Genomic DNA, 19,431 nt, shown 5'->3' on the forward strand with positions numbered 1-19,431 from the left:
TTTTAATTATTTTTTTTTAATGTGTGTGTGTGCGTGCGGAGTCCTGTCTGTGCCCCTCAACAATAATATTTAACTATTAATCACAGTTTTGCTAAATAAAAGGATTTGGCTTGCATCAGTCACATGATCACCATTAACCAATGATCGCCCTTGACGGCAGAACGCGCTGGTTACGAGCCGGGAACGAGCTCACAAAGAGCACGCGCATTTTTTGCAGTCCGGAGCTGTAGGAGAAACACAAATTACCTCAGACACACAGACTGATGCGACAAAACCAGTAAGTAGGTGTAGAGCGTACACTGTAGTGTGTAGCACACAGGAGTATTAGCTTATCATCTACACGTTGGTAAGTTGTCTTGTGGCAACTGACGAACTGAAACAAATGAGCGTGCTGTGTGTGTAACAGCGCAACAAACATTACCTGTCCTTTTATTAACTGCACAAGTAGTGCTGGTCATAGCTGCTGGCTCACTGGGTAAGGCTGTCATGGGTCTGTAGCTCTGTCCACCGTTTTAGGGAACATATTTAGTTTTAAAGTAAGTTACAGGGCTTTTCCTGCCTTTCTGGAGGGATTATATTTCACTTAAAATGATCTAATATGCATGTCCACATAATTATGGATGATTATAATTATAATATTTAAAAAACATGCTGTATTTTAAGAACATACATTAAGAAACAGATTATATTAGATTTATATTTTAAATAAGACAAAATGCTGATTTTACAGCAGCAAAATTATTGTATCTCTACAGTTTAAAAATGTAATAAGCTTTCTCGCTGCACAGAGTGGATAGTGAAACAAATGGAATCATCATAAATACATTATTATAAATGTATTACTTTTTTTTCCCTCATTGCTTTATTACTGTAGCTCTAGTAATAAATAATAAGGGAAGGATTCTGGATCAGCACCATGATGGAAACTTGTGCCCACAGTATATACAGTATTCTGAAGAAGGTCTAAAATGTCACTGTGTGTGCATGCATGTGTGTGTTTTATGTGTATAGATTTTTTGAATTATTACTCATGATATAACATTGTCCAGACATGGCTGGTAAGGACATGAGGAGGAAACAGTAGGAGCTGTGTGAGGCTACTAAAGGCAGCAGATCCCTCAGCAGCTGGATTACAAAGAGCACAGGTAACATTAACACATGTACCAGTTGTTGGAGAGGTATTCTAGTATAAAAATAATAATAAGCACAACTGAAATGTTTTGCTTCTATAACATTTTTCTGTCATCATTTTATTATAGATTAAGTGTAGGAGTTGTTAAGTGTGGATAATTAAATAATAGTTTATTGCAATAGCAAGTTGTGCCTTGTTCTCAGATGGACAGCAAGTGGAGAGTGATAGATGAGATGAGGAAATAGAAGGAGGAAGAGAGGCAAAGAGTGAATCACAAGCAGAGCTTGTTTATTTCTCAGTTTTTTTGTTGCCTTATGGTTCCAAGCACTGTCACCAATCTTTGCATTTTGTTATTATCTCATGACACTTGTTTAATCAGCTACCATCTCTCCTATGGACTTTTTAATGTCTACAGTCTCAGATCAGCACAGCCCTGCCCTCCAGCACTATCAGCAGCAGGAGCAGCAGCAACATAGGCTATGTTTGCTTTGCCTCACAACAGTGATATAGTATGATGCAATCCCATATTAGATTCCTGATGAATGTGTGTTGTTGTTATTCAGCCTGGTTCAATGTGCCCCTTTTTAGCTTTGAGCACCCGCCCCTATAAACGTCTCTGCACGGCCCTGGTGACAACCAAATGCAGAGGAGGCATATTGGTCTAGGACATTGGCTGTTGCCTTTTCTGTCTACCAGAATGAGGGGATGCAGATAAATGCAATTGCTGTCGGACTATCCAGTCTTTAAGTGATGACGTGATGAATCCTGCTTCTGGGCCCAAAGTAGTCTGCATTTTATAAGGCTGATGTGTTTTTAACATGTTTTAATGCATTTGTATCTTGTTCTATTTAATCTCAACAAGCCTCTAAAAACAGTCAGTGATCACTGTCGGCTTCTCTCAGTTTTTATTACCACTAATCATTTTAAAGCTCAGTTTTTAAATCCTTAAGATGTAACTACAGCCCAGCCCATGCAGCAGTATATTAAAAACCTCGTATTGTGGATGGATTATCTCGGTGGTTCTCCTGACTGATGTTTGGTCCGTTTACAGCATCCTGCCATGCGATTGCATTTGCCCCTAATCATTGGGAACCCTCACATTAACTTTTATCGAGTGGCAAAAAAGGTCTCCATTCGTTAGGTCCTCCTCCACCTTTACTGTTTATGTCTGTGAAGGTTCTCAGTCTTTACTGTTTATGTTAACATAGCTTTGTCGCACAAGCGATAACGTAGCACATCATTATATACCAGATAGCCCAACTTCAGTAACCCTACAAACGTCGCTGCTGTTTAGTTTTCCGTCTTCATTTATGTTGGAAGTGATAGCAGAGCTGTACGTTTTAATTTGTTTCATAAATCGCTCAGTCAGAACATGGTATATTTTATTTAGATAGACGCTAGCGAGCTAACTCCCTGCTAACTTCTAACTCCGTTAAATATCATAAATTCTGTTTTCATGGATGCCTGGATGTTAAACTTAATTGTTACACCTGGTAGAGCAGCCACACTGATCATTTTATTACAGATGAGAGAATTTAGACAGTTTTTCAACTCTCAGTAGCCTAATGCTGCAGTGATCATTTGACTTAGGGCAGGGGTCAGCAACCTTTAACACCCAAAGAGCCATTTGGACCCGGTTTCCAAGCAAAAGAAAACACTGGGAGCCGCAAATACTTTTTGACATCTAAAATGAAGATAACACTGTATATATTGTTATTGTTTTTTTACCTTTATGCTTTGTGTGAACAACTAAAGTAAGTAAGTAAAGTTTATTTATTAAGCGCTTTTCGCAGACAGGCAGTCACAAAGCGCTGTACACAAATATTAAAATAAACAATACAATCAATAGACATTATACAGAATGTAAAAGATCGAAATATAAATAATGTAAAGAATATAAAATATGTAGATTAACAAAAGGCTTGTTTGAACAGAAAAGTTTTTAACTGCTTTTTAAAAGAATCCACAGAGCAACTAAAGTGTGTTGCTTATGAAATCCATGAAGTGCTACAGAGAAAATTACATTTATTACATCTATTTATTTAACACATTTTGAACTCTTAAAGAAATATAACAAAAGGAAAGACGCTGAACTAAAATCATCCATGTAGCAAACAAAAACTGTTGTGAGCCGCCACCCTTATATCGCCTTTGGACTTTTGGAGCCTTGACCTGACTTTTGAAAAGTAATTGGAAAAAATCACTATGCTGCTAAAAGATGAAAAATAGATATTTGCAAAATTCTGCCTAAATATGTATTTTACCTGGTTAATGTGTGTGGCAGGGCGTGGTCTGCAGTGCCGCTGCAGGGGAGTCGGACGCACCTGAGCGGCACCCGCAATCACGCGTCGCGCCCTTAACGTCTGTGATCTCTCTGCTGTTGTGTTGTCGGGATGTGAGCTGAAAAGCTACAGCCGGCTGTATGCGTACAGCAACCGTATGTGAAAAGTGGTCAACAAAGAGATGCTGAAAAGCAGCGGGTCTGCCGTGGTATGAAGTCACTTTCATCTTTACGCAGGACTGTAAGCTGTCGTCTGTGAGGCGTGAGCGGTGTTTGCTTTTAACATCGTTCACGGTGGAGAATAGCTGCTGACATAATGTGGATCCGAAGATCCATAACTGGCATATCTGGGGTTGAAAGTCTCGATAGATGCACAGCGTTTCGGCGGGTATACCGGCTTCCGCGAGTGTGACGCTTATTTTGAGCGATGGAAAATAATAAAGTATAAGTTTATTTATATATTTTAATATCACAATAACTTTCCAATTTAGAACTACAAGTTAAAAAAAGAGCTAAACACAAATAAAATACACTTCCGCTAAATACTTCTAATTTATTTTCCCAAACCACCCGGAGCCGCAGTACAAGGACTAAAGAGCCGCATGCGGGAGGTTGCCGACCCCTGACTTAAGGACTTGCAGCGGAGTTTGGGCCCAGACATGGGTAATGACGTCAGACTTAAAGACCGGAAAACCTGGACATTTTTATCATTCTCGAAATTCCCCTCGGACGCTCCGGACGGAACGTGAAAAGTGGACATGTCTGGGGAAAAGAGGACGGTTGGTCACCCTAATCAAACACCTATGTCACTACTTAAATATGTAGAATTCTAATACCTGGGAATACCTTAAACCTACACTGAAAAAAAAAGTTCTTTCAATTTACTTGATTTTATTGTGTACATCGGTCCCACATAATATGAATAAGTATGACTGACTTAATTTTCCACTTTCCCTCAAGTAATTAATGCTTGTCAAATCAAAGTATTTTATTTACATCAGATTACTTTAAAAAATCATGTTTGATGTACTAATATTAATCTGTTACCATAATATCAATGTATTGCATAATGTCAATATATTTTAATGTTTAACACCAACTTATGTTTGATTGTCAGTGGTACGCAATGATATTGTGTAATGTAAACACATTGCAATTATGTTCCTGCAACACAAATTATGGCTTTAAATCCTACTTATTTTTTTCAATTGAAATATTAACTGATCATTATTGAAAAAAAGGCAAAGACTGTGAGTGCTGCTGAACAATTCACCTTTATTAAAGTGTAACAGCAGTGAAAGCAGCAAGCTGCCATGAACAAGTCCAAAATCACATCCATAAAAAAAATTGTTAACACATTTTTAAAGATAGCCTGCAGAAATAACTAAAAGAAAAATGTAAAACATTTGAAATATTTCACAAAAAACTGAACTTAGCAGCAAATAAAAAAGTGCTTATAGATGATCCTGTCATCTCTTACATATAACATTTGTATTAATTACACAATTGAAAATTTAAACTAAATTAAGACTACCTGAAAAAAGCAACACGCTTTTATGAATAAACAGATTTACACAAATATAACTTGTGTATTATTTGACAACAGTTTCAGCTTCTGTACAAGTATTTACCTGTACAAGATTTCAACTAAGTTGAGCCTTAAATGACATTGTTATATAACTAATACCAAACACCTACATGAATTTTTATCTTCCTTTTAAACATGTAAGCAGGACATTAAGGTTGACTCAGATCATATTGCTAAAAATCGTCAGTAAAAATTTCTTACAACATGATACCAGAAGGAAAAATCTTCCTGCATTGCAGTCACATGAGGGGAAAGCAATAAAAACATAAGCAGTATAATGTTACTGAACACAAAATGAAAAACTGCAAAGAATTGCAGAAGTGCAGTCTTTGACTTCTCAATGAAACAGATGGTTTTTGAAAGCAAGAACTTTAGAGAGTTTAGCTCCATCCAGTTCCATGAAAACCTTCTGGAAAATGTCAAAGGTGTAGCGGAGGTCAGCAGGGTAGGCAAGGTTTAATGCATACATGAGTCCAAATAGCATTATCACAGCAAATGCTACATTATCCAAATTCTTCGCCACCCTGATGCCTGCAAGGACAACTCTTGTTCTTCTGCTGAAGCTTGCTCTTTAAGAAGATAAATTCCAACAGTGGTGTCTTCAACAGTCTCATTGATGGCACGTTCTTCCATGCCCTGTAAAAGAGAAGCCATGTTAGTCATTTCATGCCAAGTAAGTAATATGACACACTGTGGAAAGTCCGAAAAAAAAGAAAAAAAAAGAAAAGTACATACCACATACTCCCGGATAAGCATGCCAGGGCCTTCACCCATGTAGATACACACTTCCTTGACACATCCAGCATCAACATCTTCACACTGAAATGAAATGTATGTAATTAGCATCTTCATTCAGCCCCTGTCCTTCATTTAAGTTTTAATAGTGTACTTTACATGAATGTTTTTAAAATAAAGGCACACAAATTAATAATAGGTTTACTGGCAATTAATAATAAGTTGACAAAGTGAAGGTTAAAAAAAACAAGCAGATGTAAAAATACAAAATGAGAGAATTTATCATGGGAAAACATCTAAAATCTTCCACATTTATAAAGTTTCATCCAAAGAGGATCATGTTAAGTGAGTGTTGAGGCTTTATCACTTACATTATCCATTTGTGCCACAATTCTTTCCAGTATTATTCCAAGCTCTCCTCTTCTGTTGACCAACTTCACCAGGTTGCCCAAGTGGAGATCCAGCTGAGCCAGGAACTTTGTTTGAGGGGGGATGGTGGCAATTCTCTTAAACTCAGCGTTGATCTGAAAACATGAGCACAGAGGAATGAGCTTCAAAGGTTTAATACCTGGAAGAAGGCTGCAATCACTCATGCTGAAGAAATGGGCTGTCAAATAACAACTGTGCCTTAACCATTTTAGGCTAATACCGCATGAACACCGTGTATGAGGCAAACCTTACCTCATGGAAATCAAATAGAGCAGGCCATCTTGCCATGAAAGCCTCCACCATTGGTGCATCACGAACAACTTCATGTCTTCTGTATGAAAAAGTCTTTTCCATCTTCAGTTTCACCATCTCTGTTACTCTTTTTTATGTCCATGTGGTGGGCTTTGACATGTCAATAGCTTTAAGAGTCCCTTTGTCTGCTACTTCTGAAACTGAGGTAAGGTTAAGAAACTCATTCCCAAACAAGGAATCCATAAACTGAAGTCTGAAACTGCCCTGAAGACCACACTGTCTCTTGACTTCAACGATGAGATCCTCAGTTGATTCAGGCGCTCCATTAGAGAGTGAGCCTTCGACAGGTTCCGTCAGCCAAGACAGTCTTTAGGACCATAGGACTCCCCATAGGACTCTGTAGGCAAAAAAGAATTACATATCAGACATACAGCTATCCATACCCAATAGTCAAAGTTATAAAGATCAGACATAAAAAAAGAAGAATTGATCTAATGAAATACATGCGACTGAACCTATTACACTTATCCGAACACCTTTTATTTCTATATGCCTTTTCAAAGTCACAATGTGGACTGATCCAATCTTATAGTCAACCAATGGATAAGTATCAAGGAGTTCACAGAGTGAAATGAGAGTGAATATTCTTGTGGATACTGGGCTGAGCTCAAAAGCTCTGTCGTGCTCTCTGTACCAGCCACCAAGCTCTCTGACAATGTAGAATATGCTGTGGTACAATGCAGATATGGTTTTTCAGTATTCTGGCAATCCACCTGCTGCCCTGTGGGACAGTACCATTCCCTTTCTATAAGTTATGCCCTTTAATGTCACACACTGTGCAAGGTTGACCTCTAGAATGTCAGGGAATATGTACCTAATGACTTAAGCTATCTCCTCTTTAAGCAAATCCACTAGAAAGGCCGATACAGCTGAGACCTCTAATTAAGACTTGCCAAGAGATGGGGAGTTCAGATGGTAAGCTGTCATCATCTGATGTTTTGACTTCTGTGATAATAAAGGTAAAAATTCCACCATCACAAAAAACATTAATTTTAATTGAAAAAAGGTATTCCAGTCCAGAAGAGCATTAATGGTTTCTTTAAAGTACCAATCTTTCTCTCATTTATACATAATGTTTTGAGAAGCAGCTCGCATATGTTCCACACAAAGTAGAAAAAAAGGGGGAAAAAAGGGTCCTAACTTTTGTTAGGACAATGTTGGAAAATTCACAATACATCACTTAATAAGACATACTCTGTTGAACGAACTTATCTCCTTTGTTAAAATCTCCCAATTCTTTTAATCTTTGGGCTGAAGGAAGGACAATACTCGGTGTATAAATGCTCAATCAACAATCATTTATTTCCATACAATTCAACACTTAAGAGCATAAGAACCATCATGATGGGGAGACCTGCCTGCAGAGGGTCACAGCAAGTCTCAAAATGGTGACGGGTTACTCAGCTTCTTATAGCCTCTAGTGGCCCCCACCTAGTCATAAAAAGCCTAAACATTCACATTCTTTCTCTCTTACGGCGCCTAAGTTATGACCTCGGCTCCCTGTCTTTCTGCTCTCTGTAAAGGTGGGGGTATGGAATGTGGTCGTTTCTTCTATTATCGGCACAAGGTCTTCTGCACACAACATTCTCTTCATGATTCAGCAGTATGAAATGTCAAGAAACCATGTAACACATTCAACAGTGTCGAGTAATACAGGTCAATCCAATAGATCTAATGATTTTCACACTTTTTTAAGTCAGAAGTATAATGCAAACTAAAACTACATACTGATCACACACTCTATATTAAGGGGTATAATATGATCTACAGCAGTATCATAATTCAACTACTTTAATTACATATATAAGGTAACATATGATAACAGAATAATCTCACAATTCCCCCTTTTGATCTCACTTATAACATACACTCCAGCGTTACAAGGTCCAGTTCTTCTTGGTCCTGAGGCCCTCTGTCCCCCTTTAACGGGTGGACCATATGTGGGATGACCTCTGTGTTTACGCAGTTCAAATGCAAGAAAAACTGTGATTACAACAACAAAATACAGATGACACTCCCATTACTCCCCAATTCTCCCACAGCTTTATTTTGGTGCTACAGTTTTCCACCCCCATTTTGATGCCACCTTATACCTTTCAAATGTACTTAGACTAGAACCTCTGTCTAAGGAGCTTTTAACCTTTATTTTTATTGCTGCAGCTACCAGTATCTTCCAGTTGGGTGATTCTCAGCTTCTTTCTTCGACCTCCGGGGTTAGACCACCCTTTAGTCGTTGCACAGATCAGGGGATTATTCTGCAATGACTTTGCCAAATTCTTCACAGAAAAAATCCAAAAGATTAGACAAGCAATTGGTACATCAACAGCAGATCCAGGATATGTACTGTGTCCACCAAAAAACTGTTTAAACACCATCAAACAGTTTCACCCTATTAACAGCAAAGACCTGGAGGACATCTTAGGTCAACTGAACTCCTCCTCTTGCTGTTTAGATGTCCTGCCAACAAGTTTTTTCAAAAAGGTCTCAAAGACTTTGGAGTCAGACCTGTTACAGATCGTAAACTTTTCTCTAATATCAGGTGTGTTTCCAGAACCACTAAAAACTGCTGTAATAAAACCTATACTGAAAAAGGACAATCTTGACAAGACACAAATGAATAACTACAGGCCGATCTCAAACCTCCCATTTTTAAGTAAGATCATTGAAAAAGCAGTTTCTCAACAGCTCAATTACTTCTTAACACAGAATAACTGCTATGATGCCTTCCAGTCAGGTTTTAGACAGAACCACAGCACTGAAACCGCTCTGACCAAAGTGTTTAATGACATATGTCTGAATACAGAGAGTGGAAAAATGTCAGTCTTAGTTCTACTGGATCTCAGTGCAGCATTTGATACAGTTGACCACAACATATTACTCAAACGACTGGAGAACTGGGCAGGTCTTTCAGGAACTGTACTAAACTGGTTCAAAACATACTTAGAAAACAGGAAATACTTTGTATCAATAGGTAACTTCACATCTGAGCAGACAAGTATCACATGTGGAGTTCCCCAAGGTTCCATCTTGGGACCCCTTCTGTTTAACATATACATGCTCCCACTGGCACAGATTATAAAGAACAACAAAATAAACTATCATAGCTATGCAGATGACACACAAATATATATCACATTGTCACCAGGAGACCGAGGCCCTGTACAGGCTCTTGGTAAATGCATTGAGGAAATTAATGACTGGTTGTGCCACAATTTTCTCCAGCTAAACAAAAACAAAACTGAAGTAATAGTCTTTGGTGCCAAAGAAAAACGATTACAGGTCACCAGAGAACTTCAATCTATACACCTAAAAACCACAAACCAGGCGCGAAATTTGGGTGTGGTGATGGATGCAGACCTAAACTTAGAAAAACACATTAAGACAATAACAAAATCAGCTTACTATCACCTCAAGAATATTTCAAGGATAAAAGATCTGATGTCTCAACAGGACCTGGAAAAACTAGTCCATGCATTCATCTTTAGTAGGCTTGATTACTGTAACAGCATCTTTACAGGTCTACCTAAAAAATCAGTCAGACAACTACAGCTCATTCAGAACTCTGCTGCTCGAGTCCTCACTAAGACCAAAACAGTGGACCACATCAGTCCAGCTCTGAGGTCTTTACACTGGCTGCCTGTCCGTCAGAGGATAGACTTTAAAGTTCTGATGCTGGTTTATAAAGCTCTGAATGGTTTAGGACCAAAATACATCAGTGACCTCCTGACCCAGTATGAACCTTCCAGATCCCTCAGGTCATCTGGATCCGGTTTCTTATCAGTTCCCAGAGTCAGAACCAGACACGGAGAAGCTGCATTCAGCTTTTATGCTCCATATCTCTGGAACAAACTCCCAGAAAGCCTCAGATCAGCTGAAACACTCAGTTTATTTAAATCCAGATTGAAGACCCACCTATTCTCAGCTGCTTTTGAATAAATCACCAAATCCACACTTTTAAGCTTAAATTTCAAAACTTACATTTTAACTACTGACTTTATCTACTGTTCTGATTTATCTACTGTTCTGATTTTATCTACTGTTTTGATTTTTGATTTTAAATACTGTTTTGTTTGTTTGTTTGTTTGTCTTAATCAATTTTAGATCATGCTTTTTATTTGTTTTTGTTTTTAATGTCTCTGTAAAGCACTTTGAATCACATGTTGTTGAATTGTGCTATATAAATAAACTTGCCTTGCCTTGCCTTGCCCCGATTTCATTTTTTTTTTTTTTTTTTCTTTTAACCTGTCCCATTTGGTTCTTTTGCCATCAGAATTATTGTCTAAAGGCGAAGAAAGATGCCCAACGGATTTACTTTACCAAATGGACCATCCCAGCCTTGCCGTAATGGTCCATCTGATTCACCTTTTATTGTTTATTTTATTTTCACTTGCTGAATACGGGACAGACTTGACTGGTGGAAAGAAAGGGGAGAAAGAAAGAGGGAAAGAGAAAAAAAAAAAAAACCTGAGAAGAGGGACGGGGAAAAAGGGCAAAAAACAAAAACCAACAGAATAAGCAGACAAAAAAAAAAAAAAAAATACATATCGATCACCTGGATCACCTGTTGAGAAAGAAAAAAGAAAGCAAGCAGAAGAAGACAAGAGTAATAAACAAGATCACAATGATATATGGGAATATGACAGTAAATATTAAACATTATGGTGCAGCACGTGAGATCGACAGCGCACAGTGTGCTTTGAGGTAGGAGCTCAAAAGGGTGTAGTTTGTGTGTGTGATCACCCGTGTGTACACCTGTGAGCATGAACGCGCTTGTTTTTAAAAGGTTCCTTCATGTAATGATCTGCTAGAGGGTGTGGGGGGCCACTGCCCCGACCTCCAGGGCATGAAGCAGGTATGGAGGAGATCAAAACTCCAGACATCCAGAGGCCCCCAGAACACAAGAGACCAAGGAAGACCAACAGAGGGGCAGCCGCGCCACTATCCCAGAAAGAGCTGAGGAGAGTCCCAGATGAGGGGTCACTCAGCAGCCGCGGAGCAGAAGCCAGGGGGGGTTGCAGTGACGTGCCCGTGAGCTCCGCCGGCAGCCAGCTGTGCCTGAGTGACCGAGCCCCAGGCCAAGAGGCCGAGGGCACCCCAGGGGATGGGGTGCCCCGAAGGGCAATTTACATTTTCTGAGAACAAGGAGCCAGCGACTGAGTGTATCCCTCATGACAGGAAAACCGTGTGGGTCCCACTACTGAAGAGAGACTGCTCTACAATCTCGTGTGCCCACTGATATCAAACCAGGGCTCACCTTGTATGCAGTTCCCTGCAATAGCAGCCTGAGATCTACTTTTGACTTTTTTTAAAACAAAGGAGATCTTTTAGCTGCGATGCACCCTTACAAACCTGCACGAGAGGCAAGGATGTGAGCTTTGGAGGATTATAGATAAAGTGGAGATGTGAGCCTACACCAGAATAAAGCAATACATAGCATGTTGGATGACAACACTAGAAGTTCTCAGGTAGTGAAAAAGGGCAAGCGGTTCAGACTCCAACTGACAGAGGAGTTTCAGGAACAACGTCTTTACTTCGGTCACCTTGGCAGAGGAACTCCTCAGATGAAAACTGGCACAGGGGAAACAACCCAGAGCTACCTCTCTCCCTCGAGTTGCAACAGAGGAAGATTTTTTCGTCTGTCTTTGGCTTCACCAAAACTACTATGGCAATTTCCCACATGCCAAAGCAACGGAGGAATGTGCTTCATTTGAGCACAATACACAGGGAACCAGCAGTCAGCGATGGGGAATAGAGGAAGCCTGGAAGCAAGAAGCAATCCTGGACTACAATAGGCACAAATACAGCTTGGATAACCTAGAGAGGATGTTAGCACCTCGAGTTGTTGAAGGAAAACTAGCTGCTGGCTCTTTTCTCCAAACTCCTGGATGTCTTGGGATGCAATGCCTTTGTCCTGTCGGAAATAACTTCACTGAAGTGGGGGAGTCCTCTACAGCCTACAAATGAAGAGTGATCCTGGCAGAACTAGGGCAGATGCTGGTGACCTCAGCAACCGCAAGACATCCCTGATTCTCAGCCACTTCTGCCATTGATCTCAAGATACAGTAGTCTGAACCAGAGTGTGACCCACACCCCACTAATAAACTGAGAACAAGGTGCAAAAGGCGCACCTCCAGGATTGGAACAGCAGCCCCTTGCACCAGGTGTATAAATTTTGATCATTTTAGTGCTCATATCAGTGGTTATTTGGTTATTAAATTGCCTTTATGGCCACGAACACACCATGTGTGATGTTCTTTTTGGCCATTCATCCAAAAATAAAATAAAATAAAATAAAAATAAATCATTGTTACTGTTACTGGCTACAATGATGATTAAAAAATATTATGTTTTGTTAGGGTTATATTTTTGAATTGTCATTTGTACTTAGCAACATGTAATCATTTATGTCTAGAGGTATATAATCGTTTCTATGTTGATAAAATGTCTCATCCTTATTTAGGTCTGCTAAGGGTCTGGGTGCACGCTACACATTCTTAAAAAGCGACTCGTGCAAAAAAAAGAAAAAGAAAAGTAAAACGTATACAGGTAGATTTAAGGAACACATGCATTACACATGAATTAGGTGATGTTACAAAGGTCATTTTGCTAAGAACTGTTTTATCCTACTTACCCTGAAGATCTGCAACAGCACAGAGGAATAAAAATGACACTAAGACGCAGAAAGTCTTCATTACGTGCAACTTCATGGTCAACTCTGTGGATTGCTAAACTCCGCGGATTTTCCAAGAACTGAGCGCAGAGCCATGAGACAGACAGGAGTGCCTCCTCTTAAGCTTTCTCCTCTCTTTCATAAAGAGGAAAAGGTGGTGGCTGTAGCAGATGTGACGTCATTCAGTTTGACGCCAAACCATCACAGGACTAAAGTCCAATCTAAAGTCTAAACTTTAGGATCACTTCGGGACTCACTCCAGAAATCTTTCGCCGCTATCGTAATTCACAACTTTTTCTTGGAATCCTTTTTTCTCCGTCTTCCGTCTGCCTGTCTGAAAAGCTCAAAATGTGAACTTGCTTACAAGTCTATTCATATGAGCGCATGCTGTGTCACAGGCTCTTGAACTATGATACAGTAATTAATACAAGTGCAGTTGATGTTGCTTGCATTGCATTTCTCATGACCCACACAGATACAGGGGTGTTGCCACTAGTGATGCGCGAATCATGAACGAATCGTTCAATACTCGAGAATCACTTTACTGACTCGTGAATCATGATTCACAAGCGCAACTGACTCACTGACTCATCCCTGTTGCTGTTAGCAAACTAATTTCACTAGTAGAAATATATCTAGCTTATAATTCAAATTGTGAAGAAAAACACAACATCCAGTATCTTAACAAAAACATTTCTGCTCTGAACTGGAAGAAAAAACCCTGAGTAGAAGCTCACATCAAGACAATAGCTCCTCGGTTTACAGTAGCAACACTCACTCACTCATGACTCGCTAACCCCCTCCCTCCTGTGCTGAATCATAGAGCGAACGAATCACTCACTCACTCACTCACTCACCCCCTCCCTCCTGGCTCGCAGCTACTTCTTCTTCTTCTTCGTTGGCAACCAATGTTAAGGCGCACTACCGCCCCCTGGCTCACAGCTCAGTGGACATTTAGATGAGAAAATATATATTTGACACATGTAAGGAAAATACTAATAAAATAAAAATAAACAAAAGAAATGTTCCCTTTAGAAATTCTTTTGCTCTTTTTTGCTATATAAAATAGTTGTTTTCTTTAAGAATCACTCATCTTAGCAGTAGGATTTACATTAAAAGAGAAACAAATTAAGTTTGAGTGAAAATGTACATTTTTTGCACTCTCTGGTCAACTGACTCAGTGACTCAAATGACTCAAAAAATCCGATTCACTTTGGTGAGTGACTCATTAAAACTCGATTCAGTAAAAAGAATCAAATTTACCATCACTAGTTGCCACAGTTGGGACTTGTGCTCAGGAGGACTTCTGGAGGCTCTATGTCAGGGGCGGAGCGGGGGGGTGGCTTACTGGGCTTAAGCCCGGGTTGTTTTGTCAGAAGCCCGGGGTCTTTTGGAGTGTAATTTTTTCATAGTTAGATCCCTGGCTGACAACTGTATAAAACAAAAAGTACACACAATATTCAAAGCACATAGTGCACACTGTGGGAATTTACGACTGTGCGTGAATCCCCCCTAATATTGGTATGATCCGAGCTCAGGCACTAAGTGACTGAGCGAGAGGGCGGGGCAGCTGCTGCCTGTGAGTGCTGTTGGAGAAACGGAGCCAGTCATACTAAGGAGAGCTTAAGTTTGACCAGGTACCAAAGCAAATCGTTCGTACCGTACAAATAATGTAAATATGACGGTTTATCACGAAAGATTGATATCAAACTGATCACTTGACCAATATTACTTACTTGCTCTTCAAGTGAATCAACAAATGGCGAAATGAAAAGCCGAACAAATTTTTTTAGAGAGTCTTAGCTTACGTGTGTTTATTTCATATTTTCAGTTCTTACCCTCCCCGACTAAATCGGTTTCAGTTATGTACTGAAATATAAGAATGGACATTAGAGGGTTCTTTCAAAGAAAAAACTCAGGTAAATGTTGTTTTATATATTATGCTTTGTATGTTGTTCAGTATATTTCTATGCAAAACAAGAGAGATTTCAATACACAGCAGTATATTCACAGTTTAAACCAGATATTTACATACACTTGGGAGAAAACATAAAACATTTTTACTGTACAACATCAATTTAGAGTAAACTTTTGTTTTAGATAAATATTCAAATATCTTTTGAATTAGTTAAATGTCAGAATAAAGAGAGAGAGATCTGTCTATTTATTATCACTTTCATCAAATGTAGGAGTACATATACACTAAGTTTATTGTTAATTAATAAGAAAACTCCAGACGATTCCATTCTGAGCTGAAGAAGCTTCTGATAGGTTAGTAGAGTCCATGTGAGTAAATTGGTGGCACACCTGTGGATGCATAGAAGGCAAAACACAGAGCCTGTTTCTTTGACATGGGAAAATCAAGAGATGTCAACCAAAACACCAGGAAAAGAATTGTGGAGCTCCATAAGTGTGTCTCAGTTTTGAATACAATTTGGGTGTCATTTGCAATTAAGAAATACAGACAATTTCTCTCTTTACTCTTATTTTAACAAATATAAATTAAACATTTAGTCTAATTTGAGGTTTTACCTTAAATAAGTGTTTGTGTTTTTATCTGAAGAGCATGTAAATATCAGGGGCCTGTTCTTCGTACCTCGCTAAGTAAGTTAGCCGGATTTGAATGTTGACGATTTCGCGTGATCTTGGATCGTTCGGTTCTCCGAAGCTCATCTGGGACTTGCTGTCATAGCAACAGATCCGTAAGCGTAAACCTGCTCGGGAGCAGGTTTACTTTATGTAAACAGGATTAGATCGCGGCCTCTCAGGTATGTCCGCTGCAGTTATATGAAAGCAAGAGCGATATTTCGCCACTGTTTTACCATAAATAAATATTAGCAATGTAACTAAAGATAATGTATTTGATTCTGTTATTGATTTCATACAGATACATACAGGTCATTTCCGAAAAAAAGGGAAATGTACTATTAATCATTCTATTACATGTAGTAGATCATGTCAGATGTAATTCATATTTTAGAGTAGTAATAGTAAATTACTACGTGCAATCAAGATGACAGACCACGGCTAAAAAAGCGAAGGTGGATTTGGGAAGTCTGTCGCAGCCATGTCCTGTCCGTTTGTACGCGAGCAAGGAAGGTGCAAGATTGATAAGGAGAGTTTACAGAATTTAGCGTATATTGCGGGATAGACGGGATCCTTTAGCTCGGCGCGACGGTGTGCTCATAGAGAGATATCGATTCTCCCGTGAGGGTATTATTTACTTTCTCTCTCTCTCTCTCTCTCTCTCTCTCTCTCTCTCTCTCCATATATATATATATATACTTACTGTACTGTATATACTTACTCCCGACTTACTGTGCATGCTTCAGTCACCCCTTGCATGGGAACAGGTAAAAGTGATGGAGTGTTATGTCAAACTACACACAAAAAACCCCACAATGTCAATAAATGTCACAGTACAAAAAGGGGTGTGACGAGGGGGTGCAGGACCACCACCTGTCTTTATTTGCTCTGCCCTTTTCTTGGTTGCTGTTATAAACAAACAAACAGATTATTCCAGGGTCTCTTGTCATAGACTAAAAGCAATATAAGTGATAAATATTACCATTCTGTGGAATATTTTTATATTTCACTTTTACTTGTTCCCATGTTCTAGTGGGTCCTGTTGTGGCTCTAATGTGAAAGAGGATATGATGTAATATAATATAATGTGGTATAATATAATATCACATGATATAATGTAATATCATGGATCACTTACGAGTTTAATTTGTCAGCAACTTTCTGCCAGCCCTCTCTCCTTGCTTTTGCAGCCTTTGCAGTGTTCCCCTGCGTTTTAATTAAACTCTGAAACTCCTGATATCCCTCAATCAAGAGTTCTTGGTCTGCTGCCGTGAAATACTGTGCGCGCTCCTTCGACATCTTCGCCGACCAATCACAGGGTTGCCGATCAATGTTTCTACTATCGATGCGTAGCCCCTTTTAAACCACCCAGTGATCTCAGATTACTTCATCCAGCTATACTAATCGTCAACAACAGGTGTGTTCGGAGAACCGGATTAGCGAGCTCAAAGTTAGCGCGATGATTTGATCTTGGATGTGTCATTTGATCTTGGATGTAGTAAGCGAGGTACGAAGAACGGGCCCCTGGTTTCAACTGTATATTTGATGATGTTGGTGTTTGGTTTGATTGTCAGCACAAAGAGGGAGAGAGAGGGTGAGAGAGGGAGATGGAGAGGCAAATGAGGACAGAAGAGAAATGGAACAAGAACCAGGTGAGACAGACATGTTAGTCAAATGGTTGTTTGCCAAAACATCAGGACACGTATCTCGTACCTAGTGTATCTTTTTAGGTTTGTTATTTTTCAAATTCTATATTTATTAAGTTATGCAGACTTATTTGCACAACAAGGCTAATTAGTTATATAAACATTTCTGAATCTAAATAGAGTACTTTGGTAGAATTAAAAATAATATGGCACAAACTTGTAACTCACAAAGACAAATACAGAGGGATCATTAATTAGTAATGATTCTCTTTCTGATCATTCACAGAGGTCAGGGGAAATCAGGAAAGCAAGAGAAAACCAAAACACAACAGCATCACAGCAGGAAGCAGCAGGTGGATCGCTAAGGACAGCTGAAGGAGGTTTACTGGAAGGAGCAGCAGAAGATGATTTAGGAACTCTAGAAAGTGGTCCAAGACAAAATGTCCTCCCACAATATCCGCTGAGCCAGTTTGGAGGCCAGCAGAGGGCGTTCAATAAGAGTTGATTTGAACAGTTTACATGGCTGGAGTATTCTGTTGTGAGGAACTTGGCTTTCTGTTTTTCATGTCGCATATTTGGGAAGCAGAATACTTTAAAAAAAAAGATGGCCTCAGTCATTCAGGGTTCTGCAATTGGAAGAGGGCTTTAAATGCCTTTAGGGAGCACGAAAAGAGTTCCAGCCATTCGTCTTCTATGATATGCTGGCACAGCCTTAAGACCACAAAAAACCAAGGTGACGTTTTTGAGCAACTTAGATAAGCAAGCCCAGCAGAAATTTCAGAGAGACGACAGTATCTCCACAGGATCTTAGCTGTAACAAGTTTCCTTGGAAAACAAGGAATACCATTCCGTGGCCACGATGAGCAGAAATCCACCAGTCATAATCAAGGGAACTTCCTTGAGTGCATGAAGCTGCTGAAAACATTTGATCCATTTTTGAAAAATTACAGTCCTGTCTCACATACTACCTATCTGTCTCATTTTTCACAAAATGAGATGATAACCAGTATTTCACATGAAATAACTGGAAATATACTGTAGTTAAAGAGATGAAGGAAGCTAAGGTGTACTCTGTTATGGCTGATGAGGCTAGAGATGGGCACACGGAACAGCTTGCAGTGTGTGTATGTTTTGTGTCATGTAAAGGCCATGTCAAAGAATGTTTTCTTGGTCTACAGAAACTAGAAAGGTTTGATGCACAGTGCATTACAGACACTATTGAGGAGCTGTTGCAGTATCACACGCTCAGTGACTTACTTTGTGTTGCTCAATCCTATGATGAGGCATCTGTCATGAGTGGTCCTGTGGGTGGTGTGCAGGCCCGTTTTAGACAGAGACACCCTGAAGCAGTATATGTGCACTGCTATGCACATGAGCTCAACCTTGTCCTTTGCCATACATGCAAAGCTATTCCAGCTGCTTCTGACTTCTTTGGACTTTTGGAAAATGTCTACACATTTTTTAACACCTCCCTGGTAAACCACACAAAGTTTAAGGAACTGCAAAAGGACCTTGGACTGTTTGCATCTGAGCTTGTTCAGCTCTCTAACAAAAGATGGGCCTGCCAAGTAAATTCCATCAAAGCCCTTCTCAACAACATTTCTGCAGTTTTAGCAACTCTCGAAGCCACAAACACTCCTATTGCTAAAGGGATCTTGTCCAAGCTGTCAAAACCCAAGACTGTGTACATGTTAATCATGTTCTCACAGCTGCTTGGCATCACTGAAGGCCTGCACCGCTACCTGCAGGGAGAAAGGCTAGCCATGGGCAAAGCTGTGGAGTCCAAGATGTCGGTAGTTGATACACTAAGTAAACTGCGCACAGAGGCTGCTGCTGAGGAAATATTTGAGAAGGCCATGGACATTTGTGGAAGCTACAACATCCAGATTCCTCAGGGGGCACGACACAAACAGAAAAGACTTGAAGGATTTGTACTTGAGTCCAGGTGTGGTGCAACACCAGATCTCACAAGCTCAGCAGAGTTTAGGTACGAGATATTCTTTCCTTGTTTGGACCGAATGTTGCAGGAGCTAGCAGACAGATTTTCTGGGG

At 39.7% G+C, this 19,431-nt stretch overlaps 1 long non-coding RNA gene across 1 annotated transcript; it reads left to right on the forward strand.

Annotated features, from left to right (window-relative positions):
- Nucleotides 1–14,706: 14,706 nt before the first annotated feature.
- On the forward strand, nt 14,707–18,302 carry LOC102078029 (uncharacterized). The gene is made up of 4 exons (XR_002062872.2): nt 14,707–14,784; nt 14,979–15,066; nt 17,308–17,385; nt 17,666–18,302. It is a non-coding gene; the product is annotated as an uncharacterized LOC102078029 (long non-coding RNA).
- Nucleotides 18,303–19,431: the final 1,129 nt, after the last annotated feature.

Source organism: Oreochromis niloticus, linkage group LG7, assembly GCF_001858045.2.
Source record: "Oreochromis niloticus isolate F11D_XX linkage group LG7, O_niloticus_UMD_NMBU, whole genome shotgun sequence".
Classification (NCBI taxonomy): domain Eukaryota; kingdom Metazoa; phylum Chordata; class Actinopteri; order Cichliformes; family Cichlidae; genus Oreochromis; species Oreochromis niloticus.